Consider the following 12,269-nt stretch of genomic DNA (forward strand, 5'->3'; position numbering starts at 1 on the left):
AAGAGATAAAAAGAAATGTACAAGTACATTGCCACAGACAAAAATGTTACCCCACCCTTATACAAAAAGTCTCTAAAAATATGTCAGTATATTCACAATTTTAAACTCAGCAGAAAAATTTAAAAAAGGATGCAAACAACGAATTCTAAAGCACAAAAGCAGAATACATTGCAATTAACTTAGTTATGGGAATAAAATATTCCTTGGCCTGGAATGTCCTGCCATTAATTCAACTACTTGTAAAAACTCTTGCTTCAACTGAGGAAGGAAATAATTCCAGCTCAGTAAAGTCAAGTGTGTCCTCTTGCCTGGCAAGACACAGTTACATCGCTCTTATCTATGTATTTTCTTGTCTATAGTAGATAGCACATATCATTTTACCATGTAAGTATCTGTTCCCTCAACTTAAAGTTTTTATAACCAAGTAAGTGGCATATAGTAGGTATTTCATGACAAGCTTACAGATTACTTGATGCACTAAATCAAAGAACACAATCTTACCTAAAATAGAAGAAATCTGATTGTTCAGCCTATGTTAGAAGGCTGAGTAGTAAAAGACACAAAATTAATGAAGTGGATGGCTGCCTTTAACAGCCAAATACTTGACATACAAAATAGCACTAATGAATTTCACTTGGGAGAGAAACTAGTTTTTAGAGCAGGGCCTTGACTACATAATCTGTGGGGCACAGCTGAGAGAAAAAATGTGGGGCCACTTGTTCCAAAGCAGAAAAAAAGTACCACCAAAGTACTAAAAATAGGAAGCTTTTTCTTTTTTTCTGCAACTCTCTTTCTCTACTCATCATAGTGTTTTCATTTGCTTTTTAATATAATTCCAAGTAAAGAAAAATTAAAAATTTTAATTATTAGAATAAAATTCACCATTTATCTTTATACTGTACAAGGCTAGTTTTACATGCAGATATAAAAGCATTTAATTCATAAGCAAAATCACCAAAATTACACAATTTGTATTTTGCAACTTATACATGCATATGCATTTCATTCTTACCAAAACAAACGGAACAATGAACAAAAGTAACTCAATTATTTTCTCTTCCACTTTTGTATTTATGGATTCTACCAACATGCTCTATCTTCATCTACCGATGAATAATAATTGATGAAGAGTGAAAAATAAGAGTTGCCCTATTGTTCCTTTTTCCCCATCATTTTCAGTGTAAGTGACTGTACACAAGAAAGCATAGGATTCCTTGGTTCTTGCTCATTCTTAGAATGTCACTGCTTTGGAACTTCCCTGGTAGTCCAGTGGCTAAGACTCCACACTCCCAATGTAGGGGGCCCCAGTTCAATCCCTGACCAGAGAACTAGATCCCACATGCCGCAACTAAGAGTTTGCATGCTACAACTAAAAGGACCCTGCATTGCCACAATAAAGATTGAAGATCCTATGTGCCTCGACCTGGTGCAGCCAAATAAATAAATAATTGTTTAAAAAAATTTTTTTTAAAAACTTAAAAAAAAACAAACCTATTGCCTTTTCGCTACTTTTGAAGCTTGAAGAGCATGCTTCAAAAAGGAAAGCATGGCCTCTCAGGACTGTCTATGGACCCTCCCATTCCATCTTAGACATAACACACTTACTTTGTACTCTCTGTAAGTCTCCCTTGACTCCCATGCATTGAGGATCCACTGGAATTCTGTGCTCACGTGGCATTGTGTACATTACACATGAATGGGGCAACAACAATGTCAGATACACATACTGGATGTATCACAGGTGCCCCACTGTCTCTTATCAAACACAAATTCAAACAGAAAATCATCAATAATTTCAAGATGGTAATAGTAGAACATTCAGCCAAGCATGGACCTTTCTGAGTTGCACACTCCTGGACCTGATTGATTCCTGCTCTTACAATATGAGCTCATGGCTTAGAGACGAAGTCCTTTGAAGCACCCCATTACCAGCTGACAGAAGCACGTTAATTGCTGACATTTCTAACAAAACAGACTTTCAACCTTCCTCCTCATATTCACTTTCAGGTGAAATCGTCCACTCTCACTAGACTTGTTGCAGACTGCCATGTAAAGGGCTGAGCAGCATCTGGGCCATGCTGAACATATGCATAAATCCAAAGTTCTCACTGCCCTCAGCAGCCTGCCTGGCTAAGCAGAACATTCCAAAGCGGAATGCAGTGAGAAGGAGTGTGTGCCACATGAAGCCCATGCAGGGATTCTGCCTCCGTGAGCTTTGTTGAATCCTCATTGTGAGCAGGAGATTGCAAGCCCCAAGTTGTTAAGCATGGTTATGGAATAAATCTGGAGGTGGAAACCTCGTCAATCATTGAAAATGGTGCTTGCTCAGCTGATAACAGAACTACTCCCGCTGCCTAAGAAAGATTACTGTTAGCATTTTGGAGAAGGCAGCAGTGACCTTTCTTTCTAAGAGCCAAAAACCCAAAGTGTCTGACAGCTTTGCTGATGGATTTTTTTCCCCCCTTCTTCCTCTTTCTTTTCACACCTGGGATTCAAGAGGTATCAAAGCACTTTTCAGCCAAAGGAGCTGTCCTCATCTCCATGGAGCTTTTCACATTGCTTTCTAACACTTAGCAATTAATTAGATTATGACTGATTATTATTTACTCTTCCTGTCACTTCATTCTACCAATAGATGCTTACACCATCCTCCCAAAGAGTATTTCTGTTTATTAATATGCTCCTCTTCACTTTTGGTGAATGCTAGACTTCAACAAAACATAATGAATAAGATGTAATACAGGCATTAATGTCAGTGAAAAGAAAGGCAAAATAAGTAAAAGATTACTTTTTGCTTCCTGAAAAAAATTTTCCCAGTAAGGGTGGCTCAATTTTTGTCAGCTTTGTTGAAGCATAATTTGTGTACAGTAAAACTCACCAATTTGAAATACATATTTCAATGAGTTTTGACAAATGTGTAGCAACATCACAAGCATGGAATGAAACAATCATGACTTCCTTCATTCTACACACACTTTACTCCTTTGCAGTAAATAGACCTGATTGCTACCACTCTAGTTTTACCCTTCCTCAAAGTTCATACAAACGGATTCATACATCATGTATCCCTTTATGACTGGCCTCCTTCACTTGCCAAAATGCACGTGTGCTTTATCCATATTGTGTTAGTTTATTCCTTTTCTTTAATGAGTAGCTTTGATTATCTGGTTATATCACAATTTGTTTATCCATGTGCCTTTTGATAACAATCTGATTTATTCCCAGTTTGGAACTATTATAAATAAAACTGCTATGAGCATTTTTGACTTGGTTTTTTGGACAGATGTATGTTTCTCTTTAGGGTAAAAATCTAGAATTGCTGGATCATATGTTTAACTTTTCCAATGAGTCTACTCTTTGCATGAGGTGGCCAAAGTACTGGAGTTTCAACTTTAGCATCATTCCTTCCAAAGAAATCCCGAAAAGACTCTGATGCTGGGAGGGGTTGGGGGCAGGAGAAGAAGGGGACGACAGAGGATGAGATGGCTGGATGGCATCACCGACTCAATGGACGTGAGTCTGAGTGAACGGGAGTTGGTGATGGACAGGGAGGCCTGGCGTGCTGCGATTCATGGGGTCACAAGGAGTCAGACATGACTGAGCAACTGATCTGAACTGAACTGAACTGTTGTTTAACTTTGGCTTCCCAGGTGGTGCTAGTGGTAAAGAATCTGCCTGCAATGCAGGAGACCCAGGAGACAGAAGATCCATCCCTGTGTGGGAAAGATCCCCTGGAGGAGGCCATGACAACCCATTGTAGTATTCTTGCCTGGAGAATCCCATGGACTGAGGAGCCTGGTGGGATACAGTCCATGGGGCTGCAAAAAGTCAGACAGGATTGAGTGACTAAGCACACTGATACACACACACACACACACACACACACACACACACACACACGTTTAACTTTAGGGGATTCCCAGGTGGGTCAATGGTAAAGAATCCGCCTGCCAGTGCAGGACACCCAGGTTCGATCCCTGGCTCAGGAAGATCCCCTGGAGGAGGAACACCAACCTACTCCAGTATTCTTGCCAGGAAAATCTCACAGAGGAGCCTGGTGGGCTACAGTCAATGGAGGTCATGAAAGAGTCAGACTGAGTGACTGAGGACCAGGCACCCAGTATATTTTTAACTTTATAAGAAACTGTCACACTGTTTTCCAAATCAATTGTATCATTTTTCATTCCCACCAGGAGTGTATGACCTTATTACACTTCCCTACCAACACTGTGAAGAAAGCTGAGAATGGAAGATCGATGCTTTTGAACTGTGGTGTTGGAAAAGACTTTTGAGAGTCCCTTGGACTGCAAGGAGATCCAACCAGTCCATCCTAAAGGAGATTAGTCCTGGGTGTTCATTGGAAGGATTGATGCTGAAGCTTAAACTCCAATACTTTGGCCACCTCATGTGAGGAGTTGACTCATTGGAAAAGACTCTGATGCTGAGAGGGATTGGGGGCAGGAGGAGAAGGGGACGACAGAGGATGAGATGGCTGGATGGCATCACCAACTCGATGGACATGAGTTTGAGTGAACTCCAGAAGTTGGTGATGGACAGTTGTGTGCTGTGACAATTCATGGAGTTGCAAAGAGTTGGACACGACTGAGCGACTGAACTGAACTGAATCAACACTTGGCACTGTCAGTCTTACAGATAAAAGTCAGTCTGGTCGGTGTACAGAGGTATCTCATTGCATTTTTTACTTGCATTTTCTTAATCATTCATGATGCTGAGCATCCTTTTCATATATTTATTGACCATGAAATGTCAGCAAATTTTTGCCCCAGTGATTTTTTTTTCACTAATCTTTCTTTTTTCTATGGAGTTGTAACACTTCTTTATATACTCTGGATGTAAGATATTACCAGATGTACATTTTGCAATATTTTCTTTCAGCCAATGCCTTGACATTTTATTTTTATTAAGAGTTTTTTGAAGAACAAAGGTTTATATTTTTGATAAAGCATAATTAACCCACTTTAATTTTATAGTTTGTATTTTTTATGTTCAGGTTAAGAAATGTTTGCCTAACACAAGATTTGCAGAAAGCAATGGCAAGCCACTCCAGTACTGTTGCCTAGAAAATCCCATGGATGGAGGAGCCTGGTAGGCTGCAGTCCATGGGGTCTCGAAGAGTCGGACACTACTGAGCGACTTCACTTTCACTTTTCACTTTTACACAGTGGAGAAGGCAATGACAACCCACTCCAGTGTTCTTGCCTGGAGAATCCCAGGGATGGCAGAGCCTGGTGGGCTGCCGTCTATGGGGTTGCACAGAGTCGGACACGACTGAAGCGACTTAGCAGCAGCAGCAGTAACACAAGATTACACACATTGTATCCTATTTTTAGAATGGAACATTAGAATGGGAAAAACTAGAGATCTCTTCAAGAAAATTAGAAAGTTAGAGATACCAAAGGAACACTTTATGCAAATATGGGCATAATAAAGGACAGAAATGGTATGACCTAACAGAAACAGAAGATATTAAGAAGAGGTGGTAAGAATACACAGAAGAACTAGACAAAAAAGGATCCTAATGACTCAGATAACCACCATGGTGTCATCCTAGAGCCAGACATCCTGGAATGCAAAGTCAAATGGGCCTTAGGCAGCATCACTATGAACAAAGCTAGTGGACGTGAAGGAACTCCACCTGAGCTATTACAAATCCCGAAAGATGATGCTGTTAAAGTGTTGCACTCAATATGCCAGCAAATTTGGAAAATTTAGCAGTGGCCACTGGACTGGAAAAGGTCAGTTTCCACTCCAATCCCAAAGAAAGACAAAGCCAAAGAATGTTCAAACTACCGTAAAATTGCACTATCTCATATACTAGCAAAGTAATGCTCAAAATTCTCCAAGTGATGCTTCAACAGTATATGAACTGAGAACTTCAGATGTTCAAGCTGGATTTAGAAAAGGCAGAGGAAGCAGAGATCAAATTGCCAACATCTGTTGGATCATCAGATGCAAAAGAGTTCCAGAAAAACATCTGCTGCTGCTGCTGCTGCTAAGTCACTTCAGTCATGTCCGACTCTGTGTGACCCCATAGACAGCAGCCCGCCAGGCTCAGCCGTCCCTGGGATTCTCCAGGCAAGAACACTGGAGTGGGTTGCCATTTCCTTCTCTAATGCATGAAACTGAAAAGTCAAAGTGAAGTCGCTCAGTCGTGTTTGACTCTTAGTGACCCCATGGACTGCAGCCCACCAGGCTCCTCCGTTGATTGGATTTTCCAAGCAAGAGTACTGGAGTGGGGTGCCATTGTCTTCTCCGAGAAAAACATCTAATTCTGCTTTATTGACTACGCCAAAGCCTTTGACTGTGTGGATCACAACAAACTGCGGAAAATTCTTCAAGAGATGGAAATATCAGACCACCTGATCTGCCTCCTGAGAAATCTGTATGCAGGTTAAGAAGCAACTGCTAGAACTGGACATGGAACAACGGACTGGTTCCACATTGGGGAAGGAGTATGTCAAGGCTGTATATTGTCACCCTGCTTATTTAACTTATATGCAGAGTACAGCATGCAAAATGCTGGGCAGGATGAAGCACAAACTAGAATCAAGATTGCTGGGAGAAATATCAGTAACCCAGATATGCAGATGACACCACCCTTATGGCAGAAAACGAAGAGGAACTGAAGAGCCTCTTGATGAAAGTGAAAGAGGAGACTGAACAAGCTGGTTTTAAAACTCAGCATTCAGAGAACTAAGTTCATGGCACTGGGCCCCATCACTTCATGGCAAATAGATGGGGAAACAGTGACAAACTTCATTTTCTTGGGCTCCAAAATTACTGCAGATGGTGACTGCAGCCATGAAATTAAAAGACGCTTGCTCCTTGGAAGAAAAGCTATGACAAACCTTTAGTTCAGTTTAGTTGCTCAGTGGTGTCCGATTCTTTGGGACCCCATGGACTGCAGCATGCCAGGCCTCCCTGTCCATCACCAACTCCCAAAGCTTCATCAAACTCATATCCATCGAGTTGGTGATGCCATCCAACCATTTCATCCTCTGTCCTCCCCTTCTCCTGCTGCCTTCTATCTTTCCCAGAATCAGGGTCTTTTCCAATGAGTCAGTTCTTCCCATCAGGTGGCCAAAGTCCTGGAGCTTCAGCTTCAGCATCAGTCCTTCCAGTGAATATTCAAGACTGATTTCCTTTAGGATGGACTGGTTGGATCTCCTCACAGTCCAAGGAACTCTCAACAGTCTTCTCCAATACCATAGTTCAAAAGCATCAATTCTTCATCACTCAGTTTTCTTTATAGTCCAGCTCTCCATACATACATCCATACATGACTCCTGGAAAAACCATAGCTTTGATTAGACAGATCTTTGTTTGCAAAGTAATGTCTCTGCTTTTTAATATGTTGTCTAGGTTGGTCATAGCTTTTCTTCCAAGGAACAAGAGTCTTTTAATTTCATGGCTGCAGTCACCATCTGCAGTGATTTTCAAGCCCCCCAAAATAAAGTCTCTCACTGTTTCCATTTTTCCCCCATCTATTTGCCATGAAGTGATGAGACCAGATGCCAAGATCTTAGTTCTCTGAATGTTGAGTTTTAAGCCAGCTTTTTCACTTTCATCACAAGGGGCTCTTTAGTTCCTCTTTACTTTCTGCCATAAGGGTGGTATCAACTGCATATCTGAGGTTATTGATATTTCTCCCTGTAATCTCAATTCTAGCTTGTGCTTCATCCAGCCCAGCATTTCACTTGACAGACCTAGACAGAATATTAAAAATCAGAGAGTGTTTACCTTATTCTCAGTATTCTGCATTTCCTTAAGTTTGCAGTAAGCCAATTCCTCAGTAGTTGAGTTGATCATTTCTAAATTTCATGCGTAACTTTTACCCTCAGTAGCTAATTGCAGAGCAGCTGCTGCCTCATATGATGGATGACTTGATAGCTATCAAACCATCAAAAATTTCTTATTTTTTCTTTTCCCAAACAAATCCTTCTCCATATTTTAGTGTATGAGGGATAATTGTACCAAATCCCACTTCAGGCGCCTACTGTGTTGTGAGTTCTCCAGACCACCCTCAGGCTCGTCATGGACTCAGAAAATTTGTCATACTTATGGAAAAAGACACATTGGGGGAAGTCCAGGAGAAAACACACACAGACACCCCTCCCAATAGAGTCAGCACAGGCACACACCTACTCCCAGAAATCATGTGTGACCACACATGCAGAGTGCTGCCAACCAGGGAAACTCACCAGAACCTTGGTTGGTGTTCAGAGCTTTTATTGGAGGTCATTCAAGTAGGCCAGCAGAATCTGCACATCTGATCTGATTCCAGCCTCCCAGAACAAAACCAAGAACTCACCACAAATAACACCATTAACACAAACTATTAGATCAAACTAATTCCATGTGGCTCAAGGCCTCAGGCATGCCAAAACATTCTTAATAGGCAGAGCATTTTAAGGTTTCAGAGTTTATCTCACGGAAACTAGCCAAGGACCAATTCTGAAAATAGGAATGTGTGGGGTTTGAGCAGCCTAGGCCTGCTGAGTCAATCCATTCCTACACACCTTAGTCAAACTGCTGAAAACTGAAGGTAAAGAAGAAATTCCTGAAAGCAGCCAGAGAAAAATGATACTTCATATAGATGACAATGATATGAATTTTCTAAGTCTTCTCATTAGGTATGATGGAAATCAGACAACAATGGAATTACATCTTTAAAATGATGAAAGGTAATAAAAACTGCCAACCAAAAACTCTTTATCCAGTGAAATCATCTTTCAGAAAAGATAGTAAATAAAAGCATTTTGGGGAAAATGGCATCTGATAAAATTTGCTACAATATCAAAGGAAGAACTTAAGACTGAAGGGAAATGATACTATACAGATACTTGAATATACACAAAGAAAGAAAAGGTGGTATGAAGAGTAAATATGAGGGTTAACACAAAAGACATGTTTCTTTTGAGTTAAAAAAAAATGAAGAAAAAACCCTGTCCCAGCCAGTCAGTGAATCCTAATAGTGGTACTAGTCTTCACAGCAGACATCTGCAAAGGGTTAAAAGCAGAATTTCCAAGGAACTGATATAGAATACGTTGAAATGTGGGCAATTATAAATAAAAGGGATGAACAATTTGCTTACCAACACCCCTGAAGCACAACTTTCAATACCACTTTGAGCGGTAACCTTCTGTAAGAGGAGGAAACTAGGCAGGCTAACACCTGATGACTGAAAATAGAACATCTCTTCACACCGAGTATTTAGCAGAATGCATAGCAAAGCAATACCTGGCAACTTGCACAAACTGCAGTTAACCAGTAAATTCTTCCTAATGGTAATTGAAGATCCTTTAATTAATAAATCAAATTTAAGCACAAAAGCAATTCCAGCCTAGATCATTCAGAATTCAACCAATACTATAGTAACAGGAGTCATATAATCTCATAAAACACATATTTCAAAGACCAAAGCCTTCAAATTTTTAAGAGAACTCTTTCTCCTCTCTTGGAGAAGGAGACCTACTTTTGTTTTATACACAATTCTAACCTTGCCCACAGCATAGTAAATGCAACAAAGTAGAAGAAGAAATGGGCACCATTAGCAGCTGATACCTCCCGGGGAAAAATAGTCTTTTAGAACCTGAGCAAAGAAGACATCAGAAGAACATTTTTAAAAATTCAAATACAAATACTTGAAAAAATTCAAAGACAAAAGGAAAATTGAGGCGGGGGGAGGGGGAAGTACTTTATTAAGGGAATAAAAACACTTAAAGAAAATGCTGAAATGTACCCCCAAAGAGTAATGCTTAGAGTTTAATATTTCAATTAAAGAAATTCAAATCAAGTGTGATACATTTGAGAAAATAAATGCCTTTACATATCCCAAATTTTGGCATTTAAGTGCATAAGCTTCTGTTACTTAGGGAATGGGCTCATGTGTATTCTCCACAGCCAGACGACCGTGTGTTACCTTAATTACATGTGCCTGTTTCACTCACATGTGACACATGCATGCACTCACACAGTACACACATTCAGAGAAATTCATACACTATGAAGCCAAGAGAAGGAAACTCATTCTCAAGTTGTAAACACCAATTCTTTTCTGGATCATGAAAACAACTTTTCCAGAAACCATGTCAAACATATCTTTATATCACATATTATGATGGAATATATGGCAAATATCCTGCAATGAGAAAAGAATAAGATTTTGACTTTTTAAGGAAACTGATTTTATTTTTAGGATTTTTTAAAATTTATTTTAATTGGAGGAGGCAATGGCAACCCATTCCAGTACTCTTGCCAGGAAAATCCCATGGATGGAGGAGCCTGCTAGGATGCAGTCCATGGGGTCACGAAGAGTCGGACACGACCGAATGACTTCACTTTCACTTTTCCCTTTCATGCGTTGGAGAAGGAAATGGCAATCCACTCCAGTGTTCTTGCCTGGAGAATCCCAGAGACAGGGGAGCCTGCTGGGCTGCCATCTAAGGGGTCTCACAGAGTCGGACACGAATAAAGCAACTTAGCAGCAGCAGCAATTACTTTAAAACATTGTGGTGGTTTTTGCCATACATTCACATGAATCAGCCATGGGTGTACATGATCACCCATCATGACCCTCCTTCCAACCTCCCTCCCCACCCCATCACTCAGAGTCATCCCAGTGCACCAGCCCTGAGCACCCTTTCATGCATCGAACCTGGTCTGGTGATCTATTTCACATATGATGCTATTCTCTCAAATCATCCCACCCTTGCCTTCTCCCACAGAGTCCAAAAGTCTGTTCTTTACATCTGTGTCTCTTTTGCTGTCTCGCATATAGAGTCATCATTACCATCTTTCTAAATTCTATAAATGTGTGTTAATATACTGTATTGATGTTTTTCTTTCTGGCTTACTTCACTCTGTATAATAGGCTCCAGTTTCATCCACCTCATTAGAACTGATTCAAATGCATTCTTTTTAATAGCTGAGTAATATTCTATTGTGTGTATGTACCACAGCTTTCTTATCTATTTGTCTGCCGATGGACATCTAGGTTGCTTCCATGTCCTGGCTATTGTAAACAGTGCTGCGATGAACATTGGGGTACACGTGTCTCTTTCAATTCTGGTTTCCTCTGTGTATATGCCCAGTGGTGGGATTGCTGGGTCATATGGCAGTTCTATTTCCAGTTTTTTAAGGAATCTCCACACTGTTCTCCATAGTGGCTGTACTAGTTTGCATTCCCACCAACAGTGTAAGAGGGTTCCTTTTTCTCCACACCCTCTCCAGCATTTATTGAAACTGATTATTTTTAACACTAAGAAATCTAGCGACCATTTCAGTTTACATGGCAGAATAAAAAATATATCAGACAACTTCAAACACTAGAGAAATATTAATAATTGATAGCTTATAAATCTGCAAACAGCTATTTTGCTCTTTTGTGACACGAGGGTACACACAGAAGTTTTTAACTAAAAGATCACTAATTACTGCTTACAACTAGTCCCAGAAACAAACATTTGCATATATGTGCAAACTATTTTTCACAAGGGTGCCAAGGTCATCCAATGCAGGAAAAGACAATCTTTTTAACAAGTGAAAGTGAAAGTCATGTCCAACTCTTTGTGAACCCATGGACTACAGTCCATGTAATTCTCCAGCCCAGAATATTGGAGTGGGTAACCCTTCCCTTCTCCAGGGTATCTTCCCAACCCAGGGATTGAACCCAGGTCTCCCTCATTGCAGGCAGATTCTTTACCAACTGAGCTACCAGGGAAGCCCCTTTTTAACAAGTGGTGCTGTAAAAACTGAATATCTGCATGCAAAAGTATGAAGTTGAAGTTCACATAACCCCAAATACAGAAGTTAACTCAAAATGGATCATATACCTAAACATAAGAACTAAAACACTTAGAAGAAGGCTTAAGTCAGATGCTTCAGAACACTGAATTTAGGAAAAAATTTTTGAATATGATATCAAAGGCATAGGCAACACAAGAAAAAACAGACAAATTGGACTTCATGAAATTTTTTAATTTTTTGCATTCAGAGGGTATTATCAGAGTAAAAAAGTAACCCAAAGAATGAGAAAACATATTTTCATATACCTGAGAAGAGATTAATAACCAGAGTATATAGAGAACTCCTAAAGTCATCAGCAAAAAAAAAAAGAATTGAATTCAAAAATGGGCAAAGGGCTTGAATAGACATTTCTCTAAAGAAGATATATGAATGGAAAATAAGCACATGCATGAAAAAATGTTCAAATAACTGATCATTAGGAAAATCATATCAAAACCAC

Source organism: Bos indicus, chromosome 8 (genome assembly GCF_029378745.1).
Source record: "Bos indicus isolate NIAB-ARS_2022 breed Sahiwal x Tharparkar chromosome 8, NIAB-ARS_B.indTharparkar_mat_pri_1.0, whole genome shotgun sequence".
NCBI classification, from domain to species: Eukaryota; Metazoa; Chordata; class Mammalia; order Artiodactyla; family Bovidae; genus Bos; species Bos indicus.